The 14,321-nt window shown below is 48.9% G+C and overlaps 1 protein-coding gene across 2 annotated transcripts in view; it reads left to right on the forward strand.

Annotated features, from left to right (window-relative positions):
* The first annotated feature begins 792 nt into the window (after window positions 1–792).
* CASZ1 (castor zinc finger 1) overlaps window positions 793–14,321 on the forward strand; it is a 208,169-nt gene continuing 194,640 nt past the window's right edge. For both annotated transcript variants that reach the window (XM_037378585.1, XM_037378583.1), the window contains exon 1: window positions 793–1,002. The gene's annotated coding sequence lies outside the window, so the exon portion shown is untranslated. The remainder of the gene's footprint in view (window positions 1,003–14,321) is intronic.

The raw sequence follows: 14,321 nt of genomic DNA on the forward strand, positions 1-14,321 counted from the left end.
GACAGAGCTGAGAAAGAAAAGGTAGAGCTGAACAAAGTAATTTCTTAACGTAGAAATGTGATGCCTGCCTGAATTTCAGGCGCATGCAAATGTATGGGAGCCCTTGGCTCTGATCCTGCAAAGGCATTCCCTGAAACCAGCCCGGTCCCCAAGGCTGCCCATGGCTTGCAGATCTGTTCCTCGACATTTTCTCTAGGATCCAGAACTGCAGAAGTTAGTCCTGTGCATAAATGCCAGCAAAGTGAGTACTGCAGACTACCAAGCCAAGGAATAGTACAGTTGTAGATGTAACAAGACGGTGGTTAGTTCTAAACTTGAGTGAAAACCAAGTCAAGAGCATGAGCAAAAGAAAAGTACCAAAGTTTATAGGTTTGTAAAATAGAAGCTGAACATTGTGCCTAGGAAAACCAGCTGGAGAATAAGGAAATACAGGCAGCCTAGTTATTGTGATCTCCATGGAACTCCGTCTCAGGGAACTAAGGTGGGCAGAGGTCACCAGGCTGCAAAATAGAAAATTTCATAAAACTTCCAGTGCCTCGCTGGGAGGGAGGACAGGCCGGAGGGAGGAACCGCCTGGTGCAGGGACAGGGCAGGAGACAGAAAGCTGCCCGCGCGGGATGGGAGATGGGGCCGTTTTCTCGCCTTTTCCCTAGCCAGGGGAGGCTGATCCGGTCCGGGTTTTGCAGGCGCCCCTCCCTTGCCTGCCTTCCCTGCCTGCCTGGAGACCGAGTCCGCTCCGTGCCCGCTCCCTCACCGCTGCTCCCCCCTTCCCCTCCTGGGCGGGCCGGGGCAGGCGGCGGCGTGATCCAGGCCGGGTTTTGCGCGCCGCCCGCCCTCCTGTTAGAAATAGGAAAATTCAATAATCAAAGCAAAGGGGAGCGCGAGGAGGAAAAATCCGGGATCAGGGCAAGTTTGATGGCGCATGCGCGCTGCAGCCTCCATCCCAAACACACACACATTTCCCTTGACTTGGAAAGTCACCCAAAGCAGCCCCAAGTGCAGGTAAGCCCGTCCGCTCCCGCCCGGCCCCGGCCCCGCCGCCGGCAGCCCCGGCTCAGCGGCGCCGGGGCCGGGGCGCTGCGCGGGCGGGCGGCCGGCGGCGCTGCCCGGCAGGTGGGCACCGCGCCGCGCTCCGCGCCCGGCTCCCGCGGGGCAGCGCTCAGCCTGCGCGGGCACCGGCCGGCGGCGGCCCCCCGCTCGGCGGGAGGCGGGCGGCGGCGGGGGGTGCCGCGGCGACGGGGCAGCGCCGTGCCCGCTCGGCGGCGGAGCCGGGGCTGCGGTGGCACCCGTCAATTCCCCGGACTTTGGCAGGAGCCCGGGCAGGGAACGGGGGAACACGTGTTCCCGCTCCGCGCCGGGCGCAGGTAACCGCGGCCCCGCCGCGCCGCGCCGCCCGGGGGTCCCGGCGCGGCCGAGCGCAGGCACCGGGGCGGCGCGGCGCGGGGAGGGGAGGGACGGCGGCAGCAAAGTTGGGCGAGCGGCGGCGGGAGCGCTCGGCGGGCAGGGCCGGGTGCCGGCGGGGCGAGCCGTGCCGGGGAACTTTCTGAAAAGTGGCCGGGCCGGGCCCGCCGGTGCTTCACCCGGCGCCCGCGGCGGGACAGTCGCAGCCCCCCGGCAGGGACGGGGTGGGCAGGGGCCGCGGCGGCTGGGAGCGCGGCTCGGGGCAGCCGGTGCCCGGCCCCCCGGGCGAAGCAGCAGGTTATTTTTACCCGGTGGCATTTGCAGAATGCGCAGCTGATTTGCCATCCGGAGCCAGGAAGTGTCCCCCCCCACCGCCTCCTTCCCCTTCTCGCCCCCTTTCCCCCTTTCCCCCGTGCGCGGCGGGGCAGCGGCGGGCGGGGGGGGGCGGGTGGCCGGGGCGGTGGCGGGCGGGGGGCGCGGGCCGGGGCTCCCGAGGGAGCCGCTGCCCGCGTCGGAGGCTCGGGCGACGAGGAACGGGGAACAGGTGTCCGAGCCGTCACTCAGAGCCGGGCCGGCGGGGGGGGGGGGCGGCGGGGCGCGGACGGAGGCAGCGAGGAGCGGTGCCGAGTCGGCACCCTGGGCGCCGCCGGGCGTGGAGCGCCGGTCCCGGCAGAGCGGCGGCCCGGGGGCAGCGGGGCGCGGAGGGGGAGCGGGGCTCGGCGGCGGGCCGGGGCGGCGAGCGAGCTGTCAAGAGGCTCGGGCTGGCGCGGCCGGTCGCCTCGGTGCCGGCGCCGGGGCCGCCCGGCTGCGCGGCGGGCAACTTCTTCGGCAAACTTTTAGGGGTGGGTTGCGGCTGGAGGCTGCTCTGAATCACGGCGGTTTCGATCGATCGGCCCGAGCCCTCCTGCCCTTTGGGGCTGGAAAGGTGAAACTTTTCAGGAGCTGCACGTCCACCTTCTGTGTGCCCCCTCCTGTCCGCGCTGCACTGCACAGCGGGTCCTCGCCGCCGGCTCTCTGGAAGAGTAGCTGTCTCTCCCAAAACTTCATTGATGAATTTATTTCCTCTATTGATTTGCTGACTCTTAGCCTGGAATAATTTCCTGCAAAGGTTTTGGACTTCTCGTTTCCAGAAGTCCTGCCTGTTTCCCACCTACCCTTTATCTTTGTGTGGCTGCCACCTTGTTAGCTACCCTAAAGGTGGTTTGGAAGAGTTTATGGGGGAATATTGTTGAACTTCAGTAATCAAGTTTCCAGATCTTATGCCTCCTGTTTAATTTATTAGACTAGTTATTTATTCTGTTGATGATAATCTGTTGCTGGTTTCTATGGAGATGTTAAACTGATCTCTTTCAGAAATCAAACTCCATATGCACTAAAACGTTTAAAGGAGCAGCGTCCCCTTTTGTTTTCAGACTTTGTACCTTTTCAGTGCTTTTATTGGGCTCCTGTATATTTTATATATTAAAGCCTGAAGTTGAAGCTTTGTGCAAGACAGAGCTTATTATGGCTAACAGAAAGTCAGGGCTTTGATCCTTTTTTTGCATCATCATTTAAAACAGATCATTTTTCCCCCTCATCACAGAAGATAGCAGAACCCTTTCAAGATCAAAGAGTCCAGCTAAAAACTATTGTTTAAAAAAAAAAACAGAAAAAGAGCCAGTTAAATTAGGGGGATGTTTCCTTAATCTGCTTGTTTTGTTCTAAAGATTATTTTTTTTTAGCAGTGAAAACAACAACAACAACAGAAACTTGTGGCAACTATATTGTTATTTTTATACCTCCCAAGTCTTTTTAATGTTAAAATAAGTTCAAAGTCAAATATCTCTAAAGATAAAGTGCTTGTTAGGGTGTTTTTATTACTTGGTTTCTAAATGTGGAAGGTCAGAATCCAGAAAGCTACCGCATTAGAGAAGGTTTTAATAGTCTTTGTCTCATCTTAATGAGACAGCAATCTAAAAAACATTTTCCCCGCAACATTTATAAATTATTTCAAAGAACTCTCTCTGCATATAACTCAGTTTTCTTTATTTCTTAACTTATCCATTGCATCATTACATGTGATTCAGTGCAATATCACTTTATAAAAAGTAATTGAGGTGAGAGAGGAAAATTTGCTTTTACGCTTAAAATTTGAGAACTCATGGTACGCTGCTGTGTTGATCAGGCTGACGCATAGTGCACACCAATTGTGGGGTTTTTGCTCATCTTCTGGAGAAAAGTTAAAAGGTTTGCAAAGAAAATAGTACCAGCACAATGCATGTTGAACACAGTAAAAACCTTCCTTGTTGTACTTTCTCTTACTGTACCTTCAAAATGTTTCCACTCCCTAGAGCAGAGACGTTTGTCCTCTCTATGTGCTTCTATACTAATCTTAAAAATAAAAGAATAATCCTAGAGGAAATAGTGCATGGAACTCTTATAACTCATATATGTTTGTGTGTGTATGTGTCTATACATTTATATTTCACAGATACATATACACATACATGTATATGGAAAACACATAGGTTTATGATCTGTCCATACTAGACTTCATCTTTTTTCCTTGTTAATTTTTCTTCCCCCCCCCCTTAATTTTTGTGATTCATAGTGTGATGGATCATTTAAATTTTTTTTGGTAAATACTCTGTTTATTTGTTTGATTTGAATTGCAAACAGAATTGACTCTTGACAAGTAAAAAGAGGAGGGGGGAAAAAAGGAAACACTATGGCTTTAAACTCAGGAGTTTGCATATTCTCCTTGTATCTTTCCCCTTTGCTAATTATTGTGTTGTTTTCAGAGCAAATATGTCATATCCATGGCGACCAGGCAGGTTTATTGTCTTTCAGAAGCAATAGCTCACATAAGTAATTAATGACTTCTTTTTTTTTTCCTCTGGCTTAGGTTAAACAGATCATTCAAGGAAAGTCATATCTCTCTCTTCCTCTCTCTCTTTTTTTTTTTAGCCCAGTGACATAAGAACATGAGTTAGAACAAGAAAATACTTTAACCAAGAAGTCAACAGCTTATTTTTCCTCATTTCTTTTTAAAAGCTCCAAGTGTCAGCTTTCCACACACATGACGTTGTCATTCTTGCAGTTTCAGAGCGAAGCCTTGGTACAGGGAAAAGCCACTGAAGGCTGGAGTTCAGTTGGTGGTTGTACAGCTGAGCAAAGTGTGTGCGTGTCTGTGTGTATATGTGTGGGGAGGTATTATTATTGCTTAAGGGTTTTGCTGTGTACTGGGAAAAATGTTTCCCTTGCTACCCCCCCCCCATCTGTATTAAAATCAGTGCTAAAATAAAGGTGTGTTTTTGTATCTTGCAGATTGTAATTCAAACAGTTTCCAGGAAAGAATTAGTAATTCATTTTTATATACAGCATATATACACATACGCTTGAGCTCCACCCAAAACAATCAAGCTAGCTGGAAAAAAAAAACTTATTTCCTTTTCTTTTTAAGCCCAAGCAAACTTGCACAGTGACTTTCAAAAGCTTATTAAAAATAGTCCCCTCATTTTTGCAAGGAGTTTGCTGCAGGTATGAATCTTGTCCTTTCCCTTTCCAACTCTGTTTCTTCCTATTAAAGCTGAATGTGCTATCTGTCCAAGCCAGGGGCTGGTTATCCACTATGATTTACTGAGGTGGTGATTTTCAACCCCCTGCCCCCCCCCCTTCCCCCAGCACCTTCACCCCTGTTTTGTTTTTGCTAATTTCATTTTCAGAAGGATTTACACACAGTCCAGCTATATAAATTCCTTGGGAGATAAAAGCGCCGCACACTTCCATAAACAAAAGCTTTTACTTGCATCCTGTCTTCCTTTTTTTCTTAAAGTAAAAAGGAAAAAACCCTAAAAACAAAACCCCAAGCCATCTGATTGAAGCAGGTATCATAAATGTATGCTGGTAATGATTCTGTATTCCACAATGCTGCTACTTTAACTTTTAAAATCTGTTTCCTTTCTGGTTTGTAACATTAATCAAAGAGCCGCTTCCTTCCAATTTTTCCACAGACTGGGGCTAATTAGAACCACTCGAATCATATTTTGTAAATTCCATGTGGATGTTACTTTAGGTTTCAAGATCGTGAATGCTTCAGGTTCAGTCTGGCTAGACACTCTTAGGGTTATTTTTATTAATGCTTCTGTCTCCCTAACCAGTTCACGGTTTCTGTCCATTTACCCCAAACAGATTTGTGGGTTCACAAATAGGTGTGTCAGAAATAGACATTACAAGTTAGGAAAAAGAAAAGATGAGAGGGAAAGGGATTTTGCAGTGTAGTTTCCGAAGAGCAACAGAGAACCCCCTAAGTAACGTGAAGCTGAGGATTCAACAGACTTGATAATTGAGCCCTTAACCTCCTGATGTCTGTATCAGAAAAACAGAGTCTAGCAGAGGGAGACAAAGAATAAAAGCAAATACTGTGTAGGAGGAAGCTGGGGAGATGACTGAAATATTGAAGTATAGTTCAGGATATGTATAGATCAGTATATTATGTTTCCTTAGGTTCAGTTTTTCCCTCTGGCGAAACGTAGCTGGTTTAAAGGTGGCTTTGGGAGAACCTCATGTTTCTAATGCAGCGGAGAGCCTGGTGTTTCAATGGTGTGAGCAGATGTAACTTGGGAGAGACTTCTCTTGGAATTGGTGTTTATGTTTCCCTGTTTCCTTTTGTTTTTGAAGGACTGATTAGTGGTGGTTGTTTGTTTTTTGGTTTTTTGGGGGGGGGGGGGGGTTTGGTTGTTTTTTTTTTTTTTAATCTTCATGGGAAGTTAAATAGCTAGAAGTTGGGAGTTTTCAGGTTGTAATTATTAGGTTGTGCTGAAGGGGTTTGAATCAAACCACTCTGAGCACCCGGCAAGGCGACTGCTTCCATGCTCAGCTACAGTATTTCTCTTCTCTGTATTTGTGTACCTAAATAGGGCATCCAAGAATTAGGGGGCAGTGGGATCACAAGAAGGATCTTAAAGTTAACTTGCTTTTGGTATATAAGACTGCAGCTTCAAAGAAAAGCAAGAGTGCATCGTAAATTTTGCTAAAATTAATCAACCGTTTAAGAGCTCCACATTAACGAGGTTTTCCAGGCAAGCAGCTTTCTTCTCCTCTTCTTCCTCTTTCTCATTCAAAGTCCAAGAGGGTTGGGGTGGAGGGGGGAGAATATGAGTAAGAAGAGGAAAGGGTGGAATTTGAGTAGAAATAGTAAAAACAAAAAAGGCTGGATTTGTAGAATAGAAATCCTCATGTGTCCTTGATCCATATTGTCAGGGTTTTTTTTTTTTTTTTGGTCGGATTTGTCCTGTGTGCCTTTGACGGAAAAGGCACGTAGAGAGAGAGAGAGAGAGAGCGCGACAGAGGGGGAGAGAGAGAGACGTGTCACTGCTTTGGAGCTCATTATCATTCTTAATAAGTCTTAAGGAATAAAGAGGAGCATTGAGTGTAAATGCTGGGTAATCCTAACACTCCTCAAGGTGAGAGGAGTCTCGAGGACACAGAGAAAGAGAGTGAGGAGGAGGGGGCTACTGCGGGGGCAGGAGAGGAGACGTGGATGAAAGTGGCTTTTTAGGGAGCAGGCATGGTTGACTGGGCCTTGTGGCTCTGGGGTACTTTGGTTTTGTCCTGCAGGCCTGTGCTGGTGAAAGTTGTCTCCAAGTTTGCGTACCAGCAACGGTAAGCAACCCAGCTGGACCTTGGGGCTGACACATTGGCCTCTAACGGCGAGGTTCGCTGACAGGCTTCGGTTTGAGGAACAAGTCTGCTGTCCTCTCTTCTTCAGCCTGTGCTAAAGGGTCTCAGTCCCCAAGGGGGAGCGGTGCCCCAGGGCAGGGTGTGAAGCCGGGAGCTTTGCCCTGCCTCTGGTTTGGCGCCTGCTTCCTCTGCTCGGGGTGAGACCTCGCTCACTTCTCAACCTATGCACCCAGTTCTTAGCTCCTTTCCGTTTCTGTCTTACTGGATGTCACAGCTCCTCTTTGCCCGAATTTCCTAAAGCATCTGCCTCCCCGCACCTTTCCTTGCAAGGGAGGACGCACCCCTGCGCGGCTCGGACACTAGGTGGCTTAAAGTACAGGCACGGCTCCGTAAGGCAGCTGCCGTAGACGTTCATTCACTCTTTCTGGTGGGCTCCTTTATTCAAACTTCAGGCTGACAGCAAAACGTGGAGATGTCTTTGAATCCGTTGTGGATTCAGATATCGCACGACCTCCTTGGCAGTGTGTTCACAGTCACGTTGGAGGATTTGAGCCTGTGTGGCAGTAACGAGGAGGACACCGGTGAAGGGAATTCAGGGGCAGGGCTGAGCTGCTTGCGCTGATGATAAGGAGTCAGGAACCTGCCTGTGTTGCTGGGTCCTTCCTTCTCCAGGCAGATTTCACCATATCCATTTTAAAGGGTGTGCGTGTTCTTTTGGAAAGAAACATTTCAGGGTTGGCAGAGCCCTTCTTACTATGCTGATGTGTGGTGGGAGATGCTTTGCCTTCAGTGATGCCCACTGGCCCTTCTTCCTGGTCTCTTATCTCAAGCCCAGTTGCAGGCAGAAGGGACTGCTGGAATTGGGAATTTGCCTACAACATCCAAAGCCTGAGGAAAGGGGGGGCGAATTTTCTCTTTTTTTCACTCCTGCAGTCTGTGTTGCCTCTTTGGTTCAGCCCATAGCTTCTGGCTGGGGTATGAGCTTTGCCTTTCTTTGTTTAAATGACTCCACATACCTTGAAGCAGGTGGGAAGGAGTTGTCAATGTTGAGTTTTGATCACTTGGCAGGAAAAGCCAAATACAATGAGGTGGAAGTGAAACTCTTGCTAAATGCTGGTTTTTCTGGGTCCAGATGCTTGGCTTCAAGGTTAAGCGTTACATTGGTGATATTATTAGGTATTAAGTTATTAGCAATGGAACTGCGGGGCTTGCCTGTACTTGGCAGAGAACCACTAAGAAACTGTATTAGGGCCGTGTTCATCCTGGTTTCTCCAGTAGTGCCCTTCCAGCATGCCTCAACCCTGAGCTGCAGGGAGCAGTAGAAAACACAAATGCAATTTTTGTGCTTCATCTGTCTTTTGAACTCTTTCCTGAGACAGCTAATGAGTTGTAGCAAGGAGGCATGGGCTCTTGTACTGAGGGATCTGCCTGCAACCCTTCATGCTTGCTCTGTCCAATGGCTGTTGATGAGGTGTCAGCTAATACCTTTCACGCGTGATTGAGCTGGTCTAGAATAGGACCGGGAGGTACAAGAGTCTGTATTCCCGGGATGAGCTCTAGAGCCGTCCAGCTGCAGAGGCCTTGTGTGTAATAAGCGCTGTAGGAAAAGGGTCTGTGTTTGCAAAACTGTCAGTTGTTTGGGGCATTTGGCTCCTTGCCCGCCATGGCATGTTGGGGTAGTTTTCTCTCCAGAAGGTATCCTATTTTTGGTTTTCTGCCAGCAGTGATGCTGTTTTGAAACAGAATAGGTTGCTTCCAAATTCCGAGCCACAGGGCTTGTCATTTCAATGACAATACAAGAAGTCACCTCAGAGTTGGTCTCTGAGGCTGGTCCTGAACCTTCTGCATGCAAAGTCAACTGGCAAGGCTGGTCCCAGTGCTGGGAGGGCAACACAGCATCATGTGTACCAGCATCCATCAGGCTTGGGAAGGAAGGAGGTAGATGAACTCTACAGATTCTTCAGGGGCTTTTTAGTTTTGGATACTATTCTTTGGAAGGACGGTGTCAACTAGAAAGCTTAGAAAGAGAATACGTACATCCTCTTGATGGGAAAGGACTATTTGAAATGGCAAAAGGGGTCTTATTTCAGTTACGTAATAAAATGCTTTGTGTAATGTTGCTCAGGAGAGGCCTGTGGTAGTTCTTGTGGAACAAGTGTTAAGTGTGACCCTAGCACAAGTTTGCCCAGTGTGCTGGGGAGAGAAGTTCACTGGCCAATGTTTCCTGAAAGTACAAAATAGTCTGGTTCTGGTCCTGGCTTTGGCTTGAAGGTAGGGATGGCAGTTGGCTCTCACCTGTAAGCCAGTTCTTTTCTTTCCTGGTTTTGCTTCTGCTTCCAATGGTAAAGGGAGTATGACTCCCAGCCCTATGCCTTTCCCAATGTGGCTAGGTAGGCCTTCTAAATAACATGACATGAATGTAGTTGGCATAAATGCAAACTGAGCTGTGTGGTCACAGCTATGGCTTCGAGGTATCTCCCTCCTGCCCTGCTCAGCCCATCCCCATGCCAGTGAGAGCTCCACAGAATCATGCTTGTCTGCTTGTTGCATGATGAGGCTGGCAAAGCAGCTCCGAGGCTGGCAAACAGCTCCCAGCCTGGCTGCCTCCCTATGGTGGCTGTGTCTGCAGAACATCCTCTCTGTAGGGCTGCTGGTGACGAGCCCCTCCCTCCATCAGTGCCTCAGGCCGGCCCAGCTTTATACCAGGGGAGCAGTGTCCTTTCACATTGGTGAGCCAGCAAAATCTCTCCCAGGGGTTATTGTAACCTCTCAGCAGCGATTTGCAAACAGGCATTCGGAGATAAAGTCTTGGTGCCGAGCTAAGGGCCAGTAGGGCAGATATGAAATGCGGCAGGTTTATGAAAGGGAAGGTGTATGAAATGCAGCCTGCATCTCCCATTTCACTGCACTATGCCAAAACACACAGTTTCTTATTTCAGTCACTGTGATCTTTCAAGGAGGTTAATTTCCATGACGAACTCCGGGCCACGTGCTTGGAGGATTTATCTAATTAGACTGACACTTTTCTTTTTTAAAAAAGAAAATTAAGCTGCACCTTGGAGGACTTAAGTATTTTAAACTGTGGGAGCGGCAGCAGGCAGTGTGATCCCTGCTCACAAAGCAGGGAGAGAGGAAATCTCCCCTTTTTCAGTCTCCTGTTCAAGACTTCACCAAAGGTCCCCATTTACTTAATTTTCTTACATGGTGGCTGGATGCTAAAGAGTGTTTTATCCTGCTTGAGTCCCTAAAGCCTCAGCTGCCTCTTTAACTTGTGTAAACTATTGATGTTCTGGGCTGTTACGTATTTGGGATGGAGTGGAGGGTAAAGGGGAGACCTGTTAACGCTTGTTAGCCATGTCCTAGAAAAATTGCATCCTCGCAGGGCAGTGAATGGAGTGCCTGCAACTGTGTAATGACTGAGGTAGGTATATGTCCCTCTCATCATGCTTGAGCACCTCATGCTCATGAATGTGTGTACCGTTGAAGCTGGTGTGACTGTCCTTGTCTTGTCTGTGGTCACAGAGAAAAGTGAGCCCTGGGAGAGCCCCCTAGCCCTTCGTCCAGTCTTGCTGCAGTTGGATCATGTTTGGGTTTCCTGCTGAAAATGCCTTTCAGACAAGAACTGGAACCATGCTGTAATAAAAATAGAGGATTTTCAGTTGAGGCTGTCACATGCAGGCAAGCCCTGTACTTTCCTCAGACTGGATAGCTCTCACAATTGCAGGCACAGTGAATGATGCTGAATTTGTTCCCATCAGAGGGCTCCTGGAGTCCTGCTTTACACTCACTGCCTGCTGCCTGCCCGTTACTTGGCAGACTCCTTGTATTGCTGTTTGTGAATCCAGGTTCAGATCACTTTAGGTCTGATATTGCTGCAGCTGTTTATCCTTGCAAAGGAGATAGAAGGAAGGTCTTTGCAGGGCACTGTATTTGCTGCATTAAACTCAGACAACTCAGACCACATTTTCTTGCAGCCTAGGCTGGAACAGAGTAGCATTTGTGGGGTCTGGTACAAATGCAGAGGAAAGTGTCCATGCATAAGGGGCCAGCATGAGAGTCGCCTTGCTAACTCTGGTGGTAATACATTGATCCCCTTGGAGCTGTTCACGTTGCGAGACTCTGCACAGAGTAAGAAAAATACGGTAGCCTTGTCCAAGGAGATGGTCACTGTGTGTGCTGCAGTGCCCAGCTGATATGCTGAGGAATCCATGGTGGATCAAACTTGAGATTTAATTTCTGTTTGTTTTTGGTGAAGAAAGGAACAAAAAATAGATGTTTCCTTTCACACACACACACACACTGCAAAAGAAAAAGAGAAAGAAAAATAATAAAATCTACCAGGCGCTCAGAGGTCTAACCAATAAGAGCGCTGTCGGCTGGGGAGCGATCGTTCTGGCTTGGTCAGCCATCCCTAACAAGTTACGGGTTGTATAAACTCCCAGCTTACAGCTGTAAATTTACTCAATTTTGAATACAGCCACAAGCTGGCTCAGCAGGATCTGAAACAGTCTGCTCCAGTAGTTGCGGTATGCTTGAAATTCACAACTCCTGGGGGCCCCAGCTTCGGACATATGTAACTGTGGAGGGCCAGATCCTGGACCACACCACACATAGCCCTACTGTGCCCTAAATTGAAAGGGATCTCAGCAATATATGCTGCTGTGTTAATTTATCCTTTCTTAGCTTTTAGCTTCTCTGCCTTGGGTGAATGCCTCTTGATCTCCATAGCAGCAGGGTCCACTGCCCCTGTGCCTGTTCCTGTCCCTCACCTAAGACAGGAGCTTGGCCAGGGGAGTCTCCCTTGCAGAAAGTTTCAAAATGCCGCCTGTTGCAGCAGTGAGTGCTGTCTCTGCTGTATTGTGTGGCAGATGGGCAGGATTTGGCCCGTATGCAGTCTGGGGCCCTTTCCTGCAGTGTATACTCAGCCCTGCGCTGAGGTGGAGTCAGTGGGTGTTTGCTGGAGTGACTGAGAGCAAAAGCGTAGTTCTGACTTCAGTGTTCGTTGCAGCAGAAGGGACCAATCTCTCTGAACACCTGTAATGTTGCAATGTGTGATACTCCTAGAAGGTTGAACTTTCGGCTTGTCGGCAATGAACCCTGCTGCAAATAGGAGCGTGTTAGTTGCATTGAAAGGGAATTTACCCCGAGTACGCTGTTAAATTTTGATCACCTCTTATGTGTTCAGAAATTGGACAATTAACAGCACCTAGGTGGAGACAGTCTAGGGGAAGAGGGGCATACCTGCCAGATCCTGATCCCAGCTCTCCTCTTACTGCTGGCTACATTTCATCATGTTTCTGATGGGGAAGCATTTTGTCCAAGACAAATCCTTTTATCTTGGAATGAGGCATCAAGTACTGCCATATTACTGTCATTGACACCATAGCCTTCAGCCAAACTGATGTGGTACTTTCTGTTTGCTGGAATGGACTTGGAAGGTAGAGATGGCTTGAGAGATGGCTAACCCCAGACCTCCTCAACATGCACCTGGCAGCCTCTGCCCTGGGCTGCTATCCAGCTCTTGGAATCAGCTCATGACCATCTTCACTGGAGCGGGCAGGTTGCCTGGTTCAGGCTCCTCCAGGTATGAGAATGGTGAGGGCAGAGGTTATGGGGATAATATGGCTCCAAACATGCTGAGCGTTCACTCCTGAATTCAACTTCCTACAAATAAAAGAAAATGAGTGGATGCAAATGAAAGGTTTGTGAGAGGTTTCCTCTCTTGTCTTCCTCTTCTGCCCCGTGGAATTGTGCTGGCTCTGGCTGCCAAAGGGTTAAGGTGACTCATGCCCCTCTCACCAGATCTGCTGGCAGGAACGCTTCATCCCAGCCTCTAATTGGTGGTGTTTGCTCTGCACTTTCTCGCTCTGGTTTTGATGAAAACATTTAACCAGGAGCTTAGTGTGCAGAGGCTCCCAGCTGACAGCCGCTGCACTGTCTTTACCAAGTTGTCCTTGCTGTGTAAATTTAGCAGCTGGGCTTAGGGGTGGCAGGGGAGGACAGACATACACAGTATCACAGCCGTGGACCCCTTGGTTTCAGTCCTCAGGAAGCTCTGACCTACAGTAATCTTTAGGGTCCAGGCCCATATTTGCTGTAGTCCGCAGGTGCCTTTCTGTACCTGGACAGCCAGCAGCATTGGAAGCCAGTTCAGAGCCTTGAGGCTAGGCTGCAGAGGTGGGAAGAGTGGCCCTGATAGGTTCTGCAGGGCCTGGTCTTACCTGAGCAGGGGGACAGCTCAGTAGGGCTTGGGAGATCTGTTCTCAGACCCTCCAGCTGTGATCTTGGGGGATTCTTTCCCAGAGAACAGGCTCCGACAGGCCCTGTGCTGCAGAGGAAAGGTGAAGCTACTGGTTCTGTTACGTGGAGATGACCTACTCATTCCTTCCTATGCCATTTGGGAGCTTGTGCAGGATTTTCCCAACACAGTCTTTCATTGCAGCTGTTTCAAGTAATAACGTGTTCGTCTATAGGCTCTTCTAATGGGCTTCACTCTAAGAAGTCTCAGCTGATTTTAATTTTTGCCATGCAAGCGGCAGAGAAGTTACCACGTCCTTACGGAGACAGTCTTGAGAGCGGGCATGTCCAAGCTCCTCAGTTCCTACGTCACAGAACCCTTAGGCAGCAGCAGAACTGAAACAGCCCCTGGGGGAGATGCCAGTTTATCTGTGTTGCTACTGGAAAACACATTTAAATTTTTGCCCAAACAGGAGATTGTGACATGCAAGAAATTCATCTGAGCCCGTTGGGGCTGCCACTGCTCTGATATTTCTTTACTTTTCTTTCCTTATCTCTTGGTGATCTACCCTATGAACAGCAAAACAAATCCAGATGGGAAAATTTATAAACCAGAAAATCTGGATTCCCCATTCCTGGAAAAGCATGATTCCTTGTTCTCAGCCGCCTCCGTGTGTCATGGGGTCTGCCATGAAAAGATGCCAGAACTGTTGAAAGAGGCCAGGCCTACGTCTACATTAGAGAAACTTAGCAGCAGCATAACACGCTGTGTGAGTGCGGGTTCCAAAAGGAGATGTGCTGTACTGAGGGAAGCAAGATTTGGCCTAGGTAGGATTGATTGACAAAGACATTTGTCCTCTTTAGATGCATTTGAGGACCGTGCTGCGTATCATTTGGCTGAACCAATTATGCCTATTGAGAGAAGTTTTCTGCCTGTTCCCTGACCCTGAGTATTGGAAGTCTGGAACCAAATACATGTGTCTCATTAAAAACGAAAAGACGGGCCAGGCCCTTGCTCTGCA

Source organism: Falco rusticolus, chromosome 3 (genome assembly GCF_015220075.1).
Source record: "Falco rusticolus isolate bFalRus1 chromosome 3, bFalRus1.pri, whole genome shotgun sequence".
Classification (NCBI taxonomy): domain Eukaryota; kingdom Metazoa; phylum Chordata; class Aves; order Falconiformes; family Falconidae; genus Falco; species Falco rusticolus.